The sequence below is a fragment of the Carica papaya genome, chromosome 4 (genome assembly GCF_054855325.1).
Source record: "Carica papaya isolate Zhongbai chromosome 4, ASM5485532v1, whole genome shotgun sequence".
In the NCBI taxonomy this organism is placed as follows: domain Eukaryota; kingdom Viridiplantae; phylum Streptophyta; class Magnoliopsida; order Brassicales; family Caricaceae; genus Carica; species Carica papaya.
This window is the reverse complement of record NC_142312.1, coordinates 12,580,602-12,597,510: the sequence shown is the minus strand read 5'-3', so window position 1 is coordinate 12,597,510 and position 16,909 is coordinate 12,580,602. Positions and strand designations below refer to the sequence as shown.

The following is a 16,909-nucleotide window of genomic DNA, read 5'->3' as shown; positions in this document are numbered from 1 at the left end:
ATATAATGTGGTCAGCCTGACTAGATATCCTGGGAGATGGTGGACGGACCGGGTCCGTAGGGAACCCTACCGGGATTGTAGTCTCTCATACTGGACGGGATATGGAGACCTTATGTGTTTTGGCGCCCATACCGGATGGAGTATGGGGACGGCTCGTTTCACCCTCATACCGGACGGGGTATTGAGGTTTATAGTTTTGGTGCCTATACCGGACGGGGTATGGGGACGGCACTGGAATCTGATTACAAGTGTTAAGGGTTCACGGGTAGCGGGACCCCTATGGATCCCCATGGATACTAGTAGGCTGGTAAATGAGGAAAAATATGTTATGTAATGATTGAAATGCAAAACGCGTGATAAGTATTATGTTATACAGTTCATATGATTTCATGATGATGATAATGTTATTGCTTTCGTATGTTATTTTATGAACTTCACCGAGGTAAGTGGATAGTAAAAGATTTTATTATTGATAAAAGAATTTGTTGTAAATTATGCTCCATTGGTCTTTTTGTGTTTTCTACCCACCTTTACCTCCGTGACAGTGAGATAGTGTGATGTCTTTACTGGGCTGGTGTAGCTCATTCCTTATTTAATCATTTCAGATTATGAAGACATTGTTCCCGAGCCCGTTCCGCAGGAAGACGACGAAGGGGACGCTTGAAGACTCCGTAGTTATATTTATAGCTTTTATTTTCGAGTTTCTCTTTAGTTAGTTTGTTCTTTTATACTTTGAGCACGTTTTTTGTTTTAGTGTAAGGAATGTTATTCAAAATTTTTATTATGCTTCCGCATTTGACCTTTTTAATACACATATTTCATTTTAAAATTCCGGGGCCATTACATTTGAAGTTACAGATTAATACATATTTTGTCTCAAAGTTGCTTGAAGAAAATATGTGAAGAACTCCTCTTTCCTCCTTTATTTCCTTTCCTCAAAGTAGCTAATGGGATGCCAACAAGTGTTCCAATCCTGACTGACTTATTTTCTTTTTTAATCTCTTTTTTCATTTTCTTTTTCTCTTTTCTACTTCCTAGGATAGTGACCTGCTTATTGGAAATAAAGTAAAGACTAAAAGTTGTTGATGGGATTTTTTAACTAGAAATATGTATTGAGAGCAAAGAACATAAACGTTCTATAAGCCAGCTGAATGTCCATTCTATAAAATTTGAATTGCACATCTTGGTATTCGACTGCTTCTCGAATGTAATGATACTTAATAACAATATATTTGGTTATGTCATGATAATTGGATTCTCACTTATTGCAATTGCCGACATGCTATCAAGAATATCATTGTTGGTTATTCTTGCTTCTCACTAATATTGTCTAGAATTCTTTTTAACCAAACTGTTTGTGGGATTGTACAAGTTGTTGTTAAGTATTTAGCTTCAGCTAATGATCAAGCCACTAAGCTCTACTTCTTTGATGACCATGAGCGAAAAATTGATCCGAGTGAAAAAGTATATTTAGATGTAATTTTCATATCATCAACACATCCAACCCAATTGTTATTTATATAACCAATCAATTTTGAGCTTTCTATTGGTTTATATTAATTTTAGCAACTAAGTGAATGACCTACTAATCTAGTATTTTATTTTCTCATCCACTTATAACGGTTGAAATCAACTTAAAGGACATCTAAATAATAGATAACCGTTATAAAGAAAAATGTACATTGATGGAGTGGGTAACCTTAACATAAATTATAAAATTACTGTATTTTATGGGTATTAATTTATAATAATAGAAATAGTTATCAACACATTTAATTACCTTAAATATATTTTAGTCTCTCATCTCATCTATAAAAGGAGCACAAATTTCCCTTTCAAAGTATTTTCTATTAGTTAAAACTACAAAGTTTTGTGCATAATAGCTAAATAGAGAGAAGAAGTGAGTCAGAGAATTAAGATTTTTTTCTAAAGGGTCTCTCAATTACGTTATGATTGTATCATCTCAGAACGATATGCAGCTCTAACTTTCTGTTGTCTTTCTTTTTTAAGATGTGTTGAATTCAATAAAAAAGATAAGTTCAACATAAAAGTTTCTAACAGTTTGTACCATATTTCATAATTTATTATACCTTTAATATATCTAAGCACTCTTTTTGCAGCTGCAAAGTTTAGTTGACTTGGATTGTTCATGAATCTTGATAATAGGCAGATAACAAACATGATGTCTGGTCGCATTGCAGTCAAATATAACAAACTTTCAACTAGACTCCTATAGATAATTTTATCTGTTATCTTTACCCCATCATCTTTTTTTTTTTTAGTTTTTCATTGGCCATTAAAGGAGTTGTAACTGACTTGCAATCTTGCATATTGAATTTTTTCAAAATGCTTTCTATATATTTTTCTATGATATGATGTCTATCTCATGTTGGCATACTTTTATACCCAAAAAATAGTGTAATAAGCCAAGATCACTCATCTCATATGTCTCCGTCATATCTTTCATGAATTCTCTTAACATCATTTCATTATAGCATGTATAAATCATCAACGTATAATGAGATAATTAGAATATCAGTACCTCTTTTATTGACATATAAAGTTGACTTACTCTTTCTTTTTTGAATTTCTTTTAGCGTGAAGTATTTATTTATCTCAATATACCATGTTCTTGGTGCTTGCTTTAAACCGTATGAAACATTTTTTAGTTTGTATACTTTGTTCTCTCCCCTTCAACTAGAAATCCTTCTAGTTGTTCGACATAAATTCCTTTGTCAAGATAACCATTCAAGAAGGCTGATTTAACATCAAATTGATATAATTGCCAAATTTTTTGAGCTGTTAGAGCAATAATAGTTCTAATTATCTCTATCTTTGCTGTAGGAGCATATATGTCATAATAGTCTATGTCATACTTTTGTTTAAAACCGTTTGTTATGAGTCTTGTTTTATACTTCTGACCTGAGCCATTTGGACTCATTCTTGTCTTATAATTTCATTTAACACCAATTATTTCACAATCTTCTGGTTGATCTACTAACTCTCAAGTATTATTTTTTTCTATCATGTGAATTTTATCTTCCATGGCTTTTACCTAATTTTATTATTTCTCATATTCTTCAAAGTTTTGTGGCTCAACTATTGAGAAATTATATGACTTATAAATTTCTACCAGGTTTCTTACCTGTTTTGGAGCTTACTCTGGAGTAATTAGCACTTCTCCAGAAATTTGATTGGAACTCGGGCTTGAACCTGGAGTAGAAGTTGAGCTTCGGCTAGACTCATCTTTTTTTATAGTGCTATATTGATCATGTGCCTCGAGCACCTGAGTCATTGGCCAACCCAATGAGATAATAATTGGTGGTGATTGTTTTTCTTGAATCTTCTCTTCTTCCTAATTTCAAGAAGCGTTATCATCGAACATGACATCTCTACTGATCATCATTTTTTTATACCATCAACATATTCAGCAAAATGTATCTTTTACTTCTGTCATCAAACTTCAGTTTATTCTCAGTTGGTATATGAGCATAATATACACAATCAAAAACCTTCATGTGACTAACCACTAGCTTGACACCACTCCAAGCTTCAATTGGAGTTCGATTAGTAAATGATTTTGTTGGACTCTTATTCAAGATGTAAATTGTTATATTTACTACTTATGCCCAAAAAATGTTAGACATATTTTCTCATTCAACATCATTTTGTTGTTTCTATGCATTTTGTCCATCTTTTCAATGAAAATTTCTTTAATTTGCCAATGACGTTTGAGTTGTGAAAGTTATGCTAAAAGCACTTTCAATAAAATTGCTCCCACTATACAATTTCTTTGCCTCATGTGACTTCAAGGAACTTATTAATTATTGAATTATAAGAATGGACTAAGTCTTTCGACTCTTCAATTGCAGCAACGATATATTCATATATTTTAGGTAAGCTAATTAAAATTTTTTCAACTACCTTTTGATCAGTGATTTCTTTGTCGTAATTCTACATATGCTTTATGATCTCGATCACCTTCGAGAAATACTTATTTATTCTCTTTGTCTCATTTATTTACAAAATTTGAAATTATCTTCGCAAAATCTGTAACTTCACAATGATAACCTTTGTTGATCCTTGGAACTCTTCTTGTAATATATCTAACGCTTCTTTTGATTTAGTTGCACTAAATTCAAGACATGTAGTTCTCTGCAATATCCTGTTGAATGAGAAACATGACTCTTGCATCTTTCATATAATCTTCACATAATTTTTTTTGTTTTTGGTGGTGTTAGTTGCAATCCAACAACAAATTGAGAATAATTATTCTCAACCCTATCTCACAATCCTCGCGATAGTAGCAACATTCACATCTTGATCTTCCATACATCATAATTTTATCTAAAAAATATGGGAACCATTGACTGTGCCTATAACGCCTAACCCTTTTTTTTTCTTTTTGTTAATTATTATTGTATGAATATAATTATTATTTATGTAATTTTATATTGAATTTAATTTATTTTAATAGAAATAATAATAATAAAAAGGGGTAAAAATTATTTAGGGATTTAATTGAATACAATTTTAGAAAAAAAGGGTGAAAATTTGGGTTCTGAGGGTATTTCTGAAAGAAAAATCAGAAACCGGGGGTCAAAATACAATTTAAAAAAGTTGTACCACGTTAGCTGCCCGGTCAGCAGCCCTGGCAAACCAGGACGCACCAGGTGGTAGAGACACTGATGCGGGAGGCCACGCGGGAGGGAGCTACATGGGCAATTTGCATGCGCTCGATCGAACGGCTGAGATCCGTTCCCGTTCGTACGGATGACCTAGATCAAAAATGCGCACGGACGGCCCAGATTGCATCGCGCACGGATTTTTCGGCCCACTGAGGGCTCTAAGTGTGTTTTCTCACAGGAACCGATGCAAGTTTGGCTGAATTTAGCAGGAAACGGTTGAAAACAACCAACCCGAGGCGGATCGCCGTCGCGTCGTCGCCGGAGCACGGCGGAGCCGCCGTGCCAGAATTCTGAAATTGGCCGAATAGGCTCTGGGTATGATTTTTTTAGTTATTTGGAACATGTGTAGGTACCGTAAGCGCGTTTTAGTTCCCAAAAAAAATTCAGGGAATCTAGGGACCACCCATAGACACAGTGAAAATCTAGTTTTCGGCGTCAAATCAAGTAAGAACCCCTCACCCCATTTTCTATCGTGGAATTGAAGTTTGAATAAATGATAATACTGCATTTTGTGCAAATTAATAGATATGCATAATTAATTAAAGTTGCTAATAGAGCCCGAACCGGACATTATTATCTGTCGATTCCTCCTTGATTTATTTTACTATTTAAATACATTATGATATATGGTTTATCTATTCTATAGTTTTAAATGCATGAATCACTACTTACTTCACTACTGTTTGATTTTGGGAATCTAAGATATGCTTGCTTTGTTGGATTCATGTTACTTGTTTATGTATTTATGTTTGAGTTGGTAACGGAGACTAAGGACAAATAGGAATGGGATGTGATTTGATAAATGGATAAGATGACAGCCTCACTAGATATCCTGGGAGATGGTGGACGGATCAGGTTCATAGGGAACCCTACCGTGAACGTTGTCTCATACCGGACGGGGTATAGGGACGACTCGCTTCACCCTCATACCGGACGAGGTATTGAGGTTTATTATTTTGGTTCTCATACCGGACGGGGTATGGGGACGACCCTGAAATTAAGATTGTTTAAAGGGAATGGTTTATGTGTAGCGGGGACCCCTATGGATCCCCATGGATACTAGTAGGCTGGTAAAAAATGAGAAACTGTGATAGTAAGTTATTGTTAATGAATACAGATTTATGATGTATTTTATGTTACTAATTATGTATGAAATTGTGATTTGTATGATGTTATTGTCTTCATAGGTTGTTTTCACAGGTTCTCCAAGGGTAAGAAAAAGGGTAAGTAGTTTTATTTTAAAAAACTATATTGCTTTAAAATTTGTACTTCATTGGTTGTTTTACATTTTATATCAATCTTTACTTCTGTGACGGTAATAATGTGTGATGTCCTTACTGAGTTAGTGTAACTCATTCCTTATTTAATTATTTCAGATCAGAAAGGACCTGGTTCTCGAACCCGATCCACAAGAAGACGGCGAGTAGATGTTAGATACTTTATAGTTTTCTTTATTTTTTTTTCATTTATCGTACTTCTTTTAGAGAACTTATTCCGTGATATTGTTTAATACTTTTAAGTTATTGTGTAAGGAATATTAATTTTAATCTTTTATTTCGCTTCCGCACTCAAATTATTATATGTATTTCCTTTTGAATTTTCGGAGCCCTTATAGTGCCATACTTGCACCAACATTTGAAGTCATCAATTTGGAATGCTTTTTCAAATTTCACAAAAGTGAATTCACTACTTCGTTAATGTTTGTAGTCGGATTAGACTCTAATACTAGTTATTTAAAATAAAATGAAAACTAAAAATTATTGATGCAAATTTTTAACTAAAGATATATATTGAGAGCAAAGAATATCAATTTTTTATTAAATCAAAACAATAATATTAGTACACAAAAATAACTTACCTATATATAGATAATGATCTATTAATTTTTTTCTTCGTAATTATTATTTTTATTATATTTAATCATTATTTAATTTATTATTAATTTATTTTAATTTTTTTATAATTGTTTATTTATTTATTTTTTTAACCAATAATTTATAATTTTATATAAAAATAATAATTAATTCTAACAATGCTGCCTCTCTCTCTCTTTTTTTTTTTTTACCTCTCTCTCTTTTATTATATATATTTTTTTGTGCTCGTTCTTGTGTAATTTTTTAATTTTTTAGCTTGCTGCTGCAGCCAGCAGCTTCATTAATTTTTAATTTTTTTTTTCAGCTGGTGGGTGGTCAGGCCAGCTACTCCACTCTCCTGGCCAGCCATTGCCTGGCCAAGGAAGGACGTCCTCCGCGTCCTTTGCTGTATTCTTTTTTAAAGTATACATATACACGTATACTTTTTTTTTTGTTCTTCTCGTCAGGTTGCACACAGGGCCTTCAACCCTTATATATATGTATATATATTTACCTGTTTTTTTTTTTTTTGTTTCTTTCTTTTTTTTTTCTTCCTTCTTCTGCAGTTTTTTTTCTCCTTCAGCATATGTATATCTATATATATACTATTATTATTATTTGTTTATTTTTATTTATTATTATTATATATATATTTTTAAGATAAAATTTAAATTACTCAATGCGTTTATGTATTATTATTATTATATATTCATACCAGTGCGTGTTCTTCTTCCAGGCGCAAAATCCGCGTTTCAAACTTCCTTTTCCAAAACTTAGTTCACTCTCGGCCTTCTCTTTCTTACCATCAACTTGGAAAGTTTTGCTCCTTAGTTCAACAATAATCCTCTTGTCCTCTTCCTCTACTTCTTTTAGAACATCCAACAACTTTTTATACATCTTCCTCGGCTCGATGCTCTCTCAAATACGCGACTTTCTTTTCCTCAGTCAAGCGAGCATTCATTTGCCTCAAAACTAGACACTCATCCTTCCATTTCTTTAGCTCCTCTTAAATACCCAAATTAGCAACCTCTAAAAACTTGCATCTCTCCTCCGCAATCTTCTCTCTCTCGCATGCAACTTCCTTAGCGTTGCTCAAGAGGAAATTCACTTTCCTCAAATCCGAACACACTTCTTTCAGTTTGTTGAGCTCCTCTTGAAGAGTGTTCAGATTTGAGAAAAACGAATTCTCTCTTGAACGAAGCTAAGGAAGTTGCGTACCAGAGAAAGAAGATTGCGGAGGAGAGATGCAAGTTCTTGGAGGTTACTAATCTGGGCATTCAAGAGGAGCTCAAGAGATGGAAGGATGAGATGCAAGTTCTTGGAGGTTACTAATCTGGGCATTCGAGAGGCAAATGAATGCTCGTTTGACTGAGGAAAAGAAGGTCGCGTGTCAGAGAGAGCATCAAGCCGAGAAGAGGTGTAAGAAGTTGTCGGATATTTCAAAAGAAGTAAAATAAGAGGAGAAGAGGATTATTGTTAAACTAAGGAGCAAAAATCTCGATGCGGAAGGTAAGAAAGAGAAGGCTGAGAGCGAACTCAAGTTTTGGAAGACGAAGTTTGAGAAATTGAAAATGTGGGTTTTGCGCCTAGAAGAAGAATACGCACTAGTGATGAATACGACTGATGAAACTGGTTGCCATGGGAACAATATCGACTTGGAAGTGCATGCTGGTCCTTCTCGCATTTCTCCAGATGATGCTATCGGCACTTTAGCGGGTGCAGGTATTAGAGCGTTCATTTTTGTGATGGATTTTTGTTAATTTGCTTTGTCAGGCTCTCCGTATTTTGGTCTCCTTTTGTATATGTTTGGACTAACTTTCTTCATGATTTATGATAGAAGAAACAAATTCAACCAGCTCAACGGATAAGTAAAAGACGGTGGTCCAGTCAATAATCATTAATAGAATTAATTATAATTAAATATTAATTAATTGTAATCAATTTAATTACACATTTTGTATAAATATCCAAAACCCAAAACTCTTTATATTCTTTGAACTAACCCCGGTGTATTCTCTCTCTCCCAAAAAGACACATTTAAACATTCTTTCGAATGTGAATCAATGACTGCATTTTTTTTTCAGAGTTTGCAAACTTTGCTGCTAATCTTGAATACAAAATCATCTGATATGGTATCAGAGCTGAAATAACCAACAAGACTCAGAAGATTTTGTGGTATCGACACCTAGAATAAATCTTAAGTTCTCAAAAATTTCTTTGGTCGATCATCTCTTATCGCTTTCTGCATCAATCAAGGTATGAGTTGAAGATGGTCGCTTCTGATTTGACGAAATCTAATGAATCTTTGGCAAATCTCTTCTATATACATCCAAGCGAAAGTCCAATTCTCTAACTCATATCTATCATGCTCACCAATGACAACTTTCACTCATGGTCCAGGGCAATGAAGATGGTCTTAATCACTAAGAACAAGCTAAAATTTTATGGATGGATCAATACAGAGTCCGAGCAAGGATGATCCTATGTACGAGGCATGGGAGCGATGTAACACAATAATGCATTCATGGATACTTCGATTTTTGTCGTTGTGGACCACTCAGAGTGTGTTGTGGATCGATCAAATAAAAGATCTTTGGAAAGTTCTGTACACTAGATTTGCTCAAAAAGATGTTGTCAAAATCTCCAACTTGCAATAAAAAATGTACTCACTAAAGTAAGGTACATTTTTGGTTACTCATTACTTTACCAAAATAAGCATGAAGAGGCATGGAAAAAAATAGAAACCTTTTAGATGAAGTTGTATAATGAAAGTGATAACTTTTAGATAAAATAACATAACATAAAGTAACAACTTTTAGATAAAGTGACATGTAAAAATTTATAAATTTTAAATAAAATAATATAACAGAAAGTGACAACTTTTAGATGAAGTGACATATAAAAAATTGTAATTTTTTATATGAAGTGACATGATAAAAAATAACAACTTTTAGATAAAATAGTATGACAGAATAGTAGTAACTTTTTTCTCGTAACTCCTCACTCCTATATATAAGGGATGTGAGAAGGGAAGAAGAAGCATTCTGTAATGACTCATTTTCTCATTTAAGAAAGGAGTGGTACCACACGTATAAAACTTAATAAATAGCACCGCAATATGCCAAAATTTGAGACTCAACCTTATATCCCTTGCACAAGTTACAATTCATGATACTCACAAAATATTTGATAATGTTTCTATAGTAAATTTTAGATATCCTCTACAAAATAATTTTTCAAAATTATAAAAATATTCTTCTGAGTTTTCCTTTAATCTCGAACTTGCTCTTGGTTTTCTTATCCTATAATTGATAAAAAGAGAGTGAGTCACCACTTGTTTAGTAAGAATAATTTAAGACTCCAAGCCAAAGATCAAATATAATATATTGATTCGAACTATAACTTTTACCTCAAACTTATTACGCTCTTCACAATTATTTGATTTTCACACTCTACTACAACTATGTCGATCTTACTAATCACATGTTTTCACTTTCATATACCTCATTTCAATCAAAGGATATCCAGACTTTCTCAATCTCTATAGCATAACGTCATAATTACATTGATTGCACATATTCACATATAAAATATTTTTTCTTCTCATATATTTCAAATCATCCAAAATATATCCACAATTACATAACTATATTCCCATAAATTACCTTTGGTTTGTTCACAATCTAATAAACGTAATATCGTATTCATATTAATTAAACGTACTCAAACATAAAATACTCTTCCTTAAACTTATATTCACAAATTGAATACCATTTTTTAAACACATATTCACACATAGGGTATCCTTCTTTAAATATATATTCACATAACAATAAATTTTCATCATTTCACTGTACACAACCAACACACATGCATAAACCATATTATTTCATATAATAACACTTAGTCACAATCACGAAAAAAAAAAGATACTTACATTATTAATATGAATCTAGTCATAGTTACACATTCACATATCATAATTACTATTATAGTTACAATTAGAGTCGTAGCCATAGTTACAATTCACATCGTCCCCAATGGACATAAGTCATAATTACAATAAGAGTTGTAATCACAGTTACGATTCACATCGTCCCCAAAGGACACAAGTCATAGTTACGGTTAGAGTTACTATTCATATCAACCCCAAATGACATAAGTCATAATTACAATTATAGTTACAATTCACATCGTTCTTAACGGACACAAGTCATAGTTACAGTCATAAATACGATACAAACAGACAGTCCATGAGATAGAATTTATAATCATTCTTAACCGATCCTGCATCACATAATTACACATATCTTACTGATAAGGAATCTTAACTGCTGGTCATATGTATTCCCCAATGCATTTTATTTCTAGATTTAAATTACCCATTAACCTTTAAATTTGACTACCTCCATTTAGTTTTTTCTTTCATATAAAATTCTATTTCTTTGCTTTCCAAAGGTTAAATCTATTAATTTATAAATCATTAAACTCATCAATGCCTAAATTATTTTAATCTCTAGAATCACCCAAAGATTTACATTCTTATATATAGACTTAAATAAATATTCAAACATAAGCATCTTATACTTACGCCGTTGCTAATTCACAATTATCGAACTATTCCCGTAATCTTATACCATTTTATCTAACTCAAATGCGCATACTTTTTATATATCTACTTATAATTACAATTTTATCAAACTATTCACAATTGGTAGGTCTACAATTATCTAATTATAAGGCCAATACCCTTTATTCCACCGCATAAATATTTTTGTACTCCCATTATATTTTATTTCCAGTAATGATTATTTCTAGACCTATTTATAGCTTTAACTAAACTTCTTTCATTAATTTTATTTACTATTTCCTCTGGCCATTTAGTCCAATACCATAATTTCTGTTCAACCAGCTCATTACTATTCATATATCTAATAAGTAGGAAATTTGTTTGATAACTCTTGGATTCAGATATCAACTCTTATTGGTTTTATTTAACTCCTTGTCTTCCCCTTCTTTTTTTTTTTATTTTGTTTCTTAGATCCAATAAAATTTGAATTCATATCTAGTCCATTGCTATGTGGGCTTGGGCAATAAAACCTAAACCAACCTCTTATCATAATTTTTCTCATTTTTCTTTACAAAGTTAAACCGGGAGACTTATTGGGCTTGGTCTCACTCAAAACTATCAGAGCTTTCGGATATGGGCTTAATAGGTTGCCAAACCGACCCGCTACCTGACTCAATAAATCATCTTCCCTCTTCCCGACGCCTGGGACAACAAGGAAGGAACCCTCAATCGCTCCTTGTTTGACCACATCTCAAGCTTGTCTGAGCTACACCATCATATACATAATACATTTCAAATTTTTGTATCATTATTGTCAAATATTCTCAAGATAACAAATCTTGGTGCAATACCATATCATTTACTCAATCCAAAAACCTAGATCACTACATTATTTTTCAAATCTGGGGATTTAAAGTAATAAACTACCCTTACCCTTCCCGAATCTCGAATAGATAAAGTTGAGGTGCGGTGTAAGTTTCTTTTTTCACCTGTAGTTGCACAAATATGATATACCCAGAGATTTATTTTGACATTCAATCTAGAATGGCGAGAGTCCTTCGGATTCGAGTTTTTTTCGAAGGAATAACATTTATCAAACCAAAAATACCTCTTCGGTCGACATTCAGGCACCAACCAGTGGTGGTTCGCACAGTTCCTCCTCCATTCTTTCCTCCCTTAGTCGATTGCTGCTCACTCTCTCTCTCTCTCTCCCCCCAATCAATTCTTTCTCTTTCTCACTCCTTTCTGCCATTCCATTCGTTCTCTAGGATCAATTTTAGTATAAAGAACTTATTTAAAATCGGGTGGGAGAGATTTTGGACCATTGGATCTAGGGATTTACTTTTGGCCATTTGATCTAGGTCTTAGTGAGGGTATATTTTGGTCGTTTTATCTTCCCTTAAATCTTGATCATTGAATCTCCCTTGTGCGATCTGGACCATCCAATTCTTTTGGGTTGTTACACATTCCGGATGAGAGAAAATAGTGAGAAGTATAGAGGTAAGGAAATAAAAAGGAATACGAAAGGAAAGAAAAAGGAATACAAAATTGTGAGAGTATTGTAAGGTTTTAAATAAAAATCTTGGAAAAAATCTACTAGATTCGTGAAAGTAAATGAAGAGAAATAGAAGACGAGGATGGCTCACGATCAAAAGAAGACTATGAACTGTTAAAAAGGTAAGTCTTTTCTTAAGTTTTGAAGTTTGGTTTCTCTTTAATTTTTGAGATTAGTTTTTGAGATATTTTTAAGTTAAGAAAGTAACAAAAAATCATCCCGAATTCTACTGAATTTTTGAGAGAAAAATGTCATAAATAAAATCAAAACTATACTGAAATTAAGATTATGACTACTAAGAACCTAAGGTAAGTAGATATTATATATTTATAGCCTATGTAATTTTCAGTATAAACCTGTGAAAATATTTGATTTGTCTTTTATATTTGCTAAATAAGTATTTGTTAAAGTTTTACTTTGATATAAGTATTATCCCACTTTTTATTTTTAAAATGTGATTTTGATATCTGTGCACCACTTATTATAGAACGAAGTTGTTCCGAAAATACCTGCATTATGTTAGGCTTCAATATGACCATACAAAACCATTTCATATTCGAGTGTATTGGCGAAGTAATAAGTGTGTACCTATACATAATTGTTTCGTGTTCATGTGTATGGAGAAACAGTTTGATTTGCGTGCTCTAATTGTTTCGTATTCGGGGGGTAGTAGTGTTTTAATGTATTCATATATATCATTATGTGTTTGGGTATATAAGGAACCAGTGATAGGTATGTGTGCCTACGCATAATATATGATAACTAATTAATCTTTCATAATAGTGATGAAGTATACAATAAAGCAATTGTGAATTTTTTTTTTTCTGATTTGTGCATTCGTCTTCTGATTCATATATATGTTTTGGAAAGATTATATAACATATGTTTTATTGTGTATAAAGAAACTATATATTGCATGTATTATGCTGTGATTTTATAATATCGTTTATTGGAATATTTTTTCTCACCTCCTATCACCATCCAAATATTTAAAATACCATTGTAGAGTGAGTGATGATACGGAAAAAATTTTTGAAGCTAAACTTTGAGAATAAATTTAGTATTTCATAACCGCTGAAGTCGAGCGGTGCCGCTGCGGCTTCCCTCGATTTTTGCCTTTGATGAGGCCCTTCCCGGTACCCATTCGATATAATTTTTACACCACTGTGATCACCGTCCTTTTCTCTACAGGTTGATTGGAGCAAAACATCAAATCACGACTCGTGCCAGAGAAGCCACCGCACCCGAGAGCTCCACCGCCAGTAAGTCTCAATTTTTCGTGATTTTTTGGCCCACCGAGGGCCCGAGGGTTGTTTTATCGCAGGAACCAATGCAAGTTTGGCTGAATTTGGCCAAAAACAGCCAACCCATGGCGGATCGTCGCCGCGGGAGGCGGTGCCGTCGCTGGAGCATGGCGGAGCTGCCGTGCCAGAATTTTAAAATTGGCCGAGTAGGTCCTGTGTCTGACTTTGAGTTTTTTCAGGACACGTGTAGGTACCAAAAGTTTGTTTCAGTTCCTGGAGAAAAATTTAGGGAATCTAGGGACTGCCCGAAGGCGCAGTGTAAAGGCAATTTCAGACTCCGAAACAAGTAAGGATTTCTCACCCTATTTTCTATCACGGTATTAATGCTCAATAAATGATAAAATGGTATTTCATGAATTGTGTATAATTAATTAAGGTTGCTAATGGAGCCCGAATCTAAAGTATTTTTCAGTCAGTTGTTGTTTGATTTATTTTACAGTTTTAAATGCAGTATGGTATCTGATGTGTTTATTTTATGGTTTTGCATGCATGAATCACGGTTTCGTTTATTATGGTTTGAATTATTGTGAACCCATTGTTGTCTTATTTGGTGTTCATTACTGGTTTACGTGTTTATATTTGATTGGATAATTGAGACCAAGAAAAATAAAAAAAGGTATGTGAATTGATAAATGGATGATGTCGACAGCCTAATTAGATATCCTGGGAGATGGTGGACGGACCGGGTCCGTAGGGAACCCTACCGGGAACGTGGTCTCTCGTATCGGACGGGGTATGGAGACCTTATGTGTTTTGGTGCCCATACCGGATGGGGTATGGGGACGACCCGTTTCACCCTCATACCAGATAGGGTATTGAGGTTTATGTTTTTTGGTGCCCATACTGGACGGGGTATGGGGACAGCCCTGTATCGAGTTATCAATGGAAATGGTTCACGTGTAGCGGGGACCCCTATGGATCTCCATGGATACTAGTAGGCTGATAAAAGAGGAAAATCTGTTGTCTGATGATTGAAATGCAAAGGTATGATATGTGTTATATTATAAAGTGTGTATGATTTCATGATATTATAATGTTATTGTTTCCTTATGTTGTTTTCATGAAGCTCACCGAGGTAAGTGGACAGTAAAGGATTTTATTATTGATAAATGAATTTATCATGAATTATGCTCCATTGCTCGTTTTTGTTTTCTACCAACCCTTACTTCTGTAATAGTGAGATAGTGTGATGTCTTTACTGGGCTAGTGTAGCTTATTTAACCATTTCAGATCAGGAAGATTTGGTTTTCGAGCTCGTCCTGCAGGAAGACGGCGAGTAGACGTCTAAGGATTTCATAGTTTTATTTATAGCATTCACTACTAGTATTTACCTTACTTAGTTTATTCTTTCATACGTTGAATACGTTTTTTGTTATTGTGTAAGGGATGTTAATCAAAATTTTTATTTCGCTTCCGCACTTAGAACTTTTTTATACATACATTTCATTTTTATTTCCGGGGTCGTTATATCAAGGGTATTTCAAAATTTTTATCAACAATTAGATCATATTTCTAAGGTTAATTACTTACCAGTTTTTATATATTAGTATATAAAAACATGATTTAAAGTAGAGATATTGCATTAAAATAACTAATCACATTACTGTAAAGTAGAGTCGACATTTTTTTGCAAAGTGGCTTTTTACATTAAGTGTGGTGATAAACTTCTATCGTTATCTCAATAGAATTGTCTTTTCTCACTTTTAAAAAAATAAATGATGAATAAGTTCTTTAGCGCATGGATTAAAATTCAAAAGTTAATTTTAATATAGTTGGCGATCATAGAATTAATCAAATATTTGTTTTTAATTAATTATATATATATTAAGTAAGATATTACATGAATATAATAAAATCGCATCTCAAATAGTGATGGATTCTTCATTTAAGTTCAAGATTTTAAAAAATATAACCACTTTACAAATAGCCATCGATTCTTCATTTAATTCAAAGGTTTTATAAACTGTAGTGTCATAAAACCTATATTTTCCATGGCTTATATAAAATATTCAACCGTATGTCATTTATCCCTCCATCATAATTCAATTGTTCTTCAATTAAACTCGTCTTCTTAACTGGTGCAACAAAAAAGTATAGTCAAAAGTTAGTTTTCCAAACCCTACATAACCTCTGAAGTTATTTATTATTGATTAAACTCAAAGGTACGCACTTAATCTCCACTCGTTCGAAGAAAGAAAAAAAAACAAGTTTCTTTCCATTCTTCTTAATCTTCAAGCACAAATACAAAATCTAAATATTCAATGTTAATATTTTCTACAGTCTAAATCTCATGTCATAAGGTTCAAAAGAGGAAGCTTTAGAAAAGATCTGTACTAGCAAAATCATACGGGACCCAAGACCATGTTGCACTCGTTTCCACTCGGTAAGGCTTCACTTGTGCCACCTATACCAACATCCTTTTCCATTGTAGATGTGTTTTTATTGGATGGTTTTCTTTATGATAAATTACTAACTATATACATAAAATTAAAATTATTACTGTAACTAAATGACTTTAATTTTCCTCACACATCTCACTAGGAGCTTCACTAGAAGAACGAACTTAATATATTTGTTTCTGATCCATACAAGATTAAGTTTAGCAAGATATCAGGTTACAAGTTTGCTGAACATGAAATAGAGCTGGTGAAGTTTTTTCTGAGGAAAACAATCAACTTGGGAATATAGTTCTTATAACTCTTAAGAAAAATGCTATTAAAATTGATCGTAATGTTACATATTACTATTGCAAGCTTTTCCTTTCTTTGAGAGCATCGAGACAAGCTCTAATATCTATTTATGAGCCTTCCAACAATACTGATTATCTGTTGATTTAAATTTGACGTATAATTGTGCATTTATAATTTTTTTAATGAACTATAATAAATGAATTCAATACACTTTGCTTAAACATATTAGATTAAATAATAATAAGATAT

General features: G+C 33.0%; 3 long non-coding RNA genes across 3 annotated transcripts; 2 read left to right on the top strand and 1 right to left on the bottom strand.

The window, feature by feature from the left end:
• Positions 1-7,284: 7,284 nt before the first annotated feature.
• On the top strand, positions 7,285-9,341 carry LOC148266275 (uncharacterized). The gene is made up of 3 exons (XR_015818758.1): positions 7,285-8,263; positions 8,626-8,797; positions 8,942-9,341. It is a non-coding gene; the product is annotated as an uncharacterized LOC148266275 (long non-coding RNA).
• A 1,021-nt stretch (positions 9,342-10,362) lies between these two features.
• LOC148266274 (uncharacterized) lies at positions 10,363-12,763 on the bottom strand. The gene is made up of 2 exons (XR_015818422.1): positions 12,220-12,763; positions 10,363-10,828 (listed from the first exon to the last, which is right to left on the bottom strand). It is a non-coding gene; the product is annotated as an uncharacterized LOC148266274 (long non-coding RNA).
• LOC148266273 (uncharacterized) lies at positions 12,671-15,380 on the top strand. The gene is made up of 3 exons (XR_015818423.1): positions 12,671-12,788; positions 13,858-13,928; positions 14,150-15,380. It is a non-coding gene; the product is annotated as an uncharacterized LOC148266273 (long non-coding RNA).
• The last annotated feature ends 1,529 nt before the right edge of the window (positions 15,381-16,909 follow it).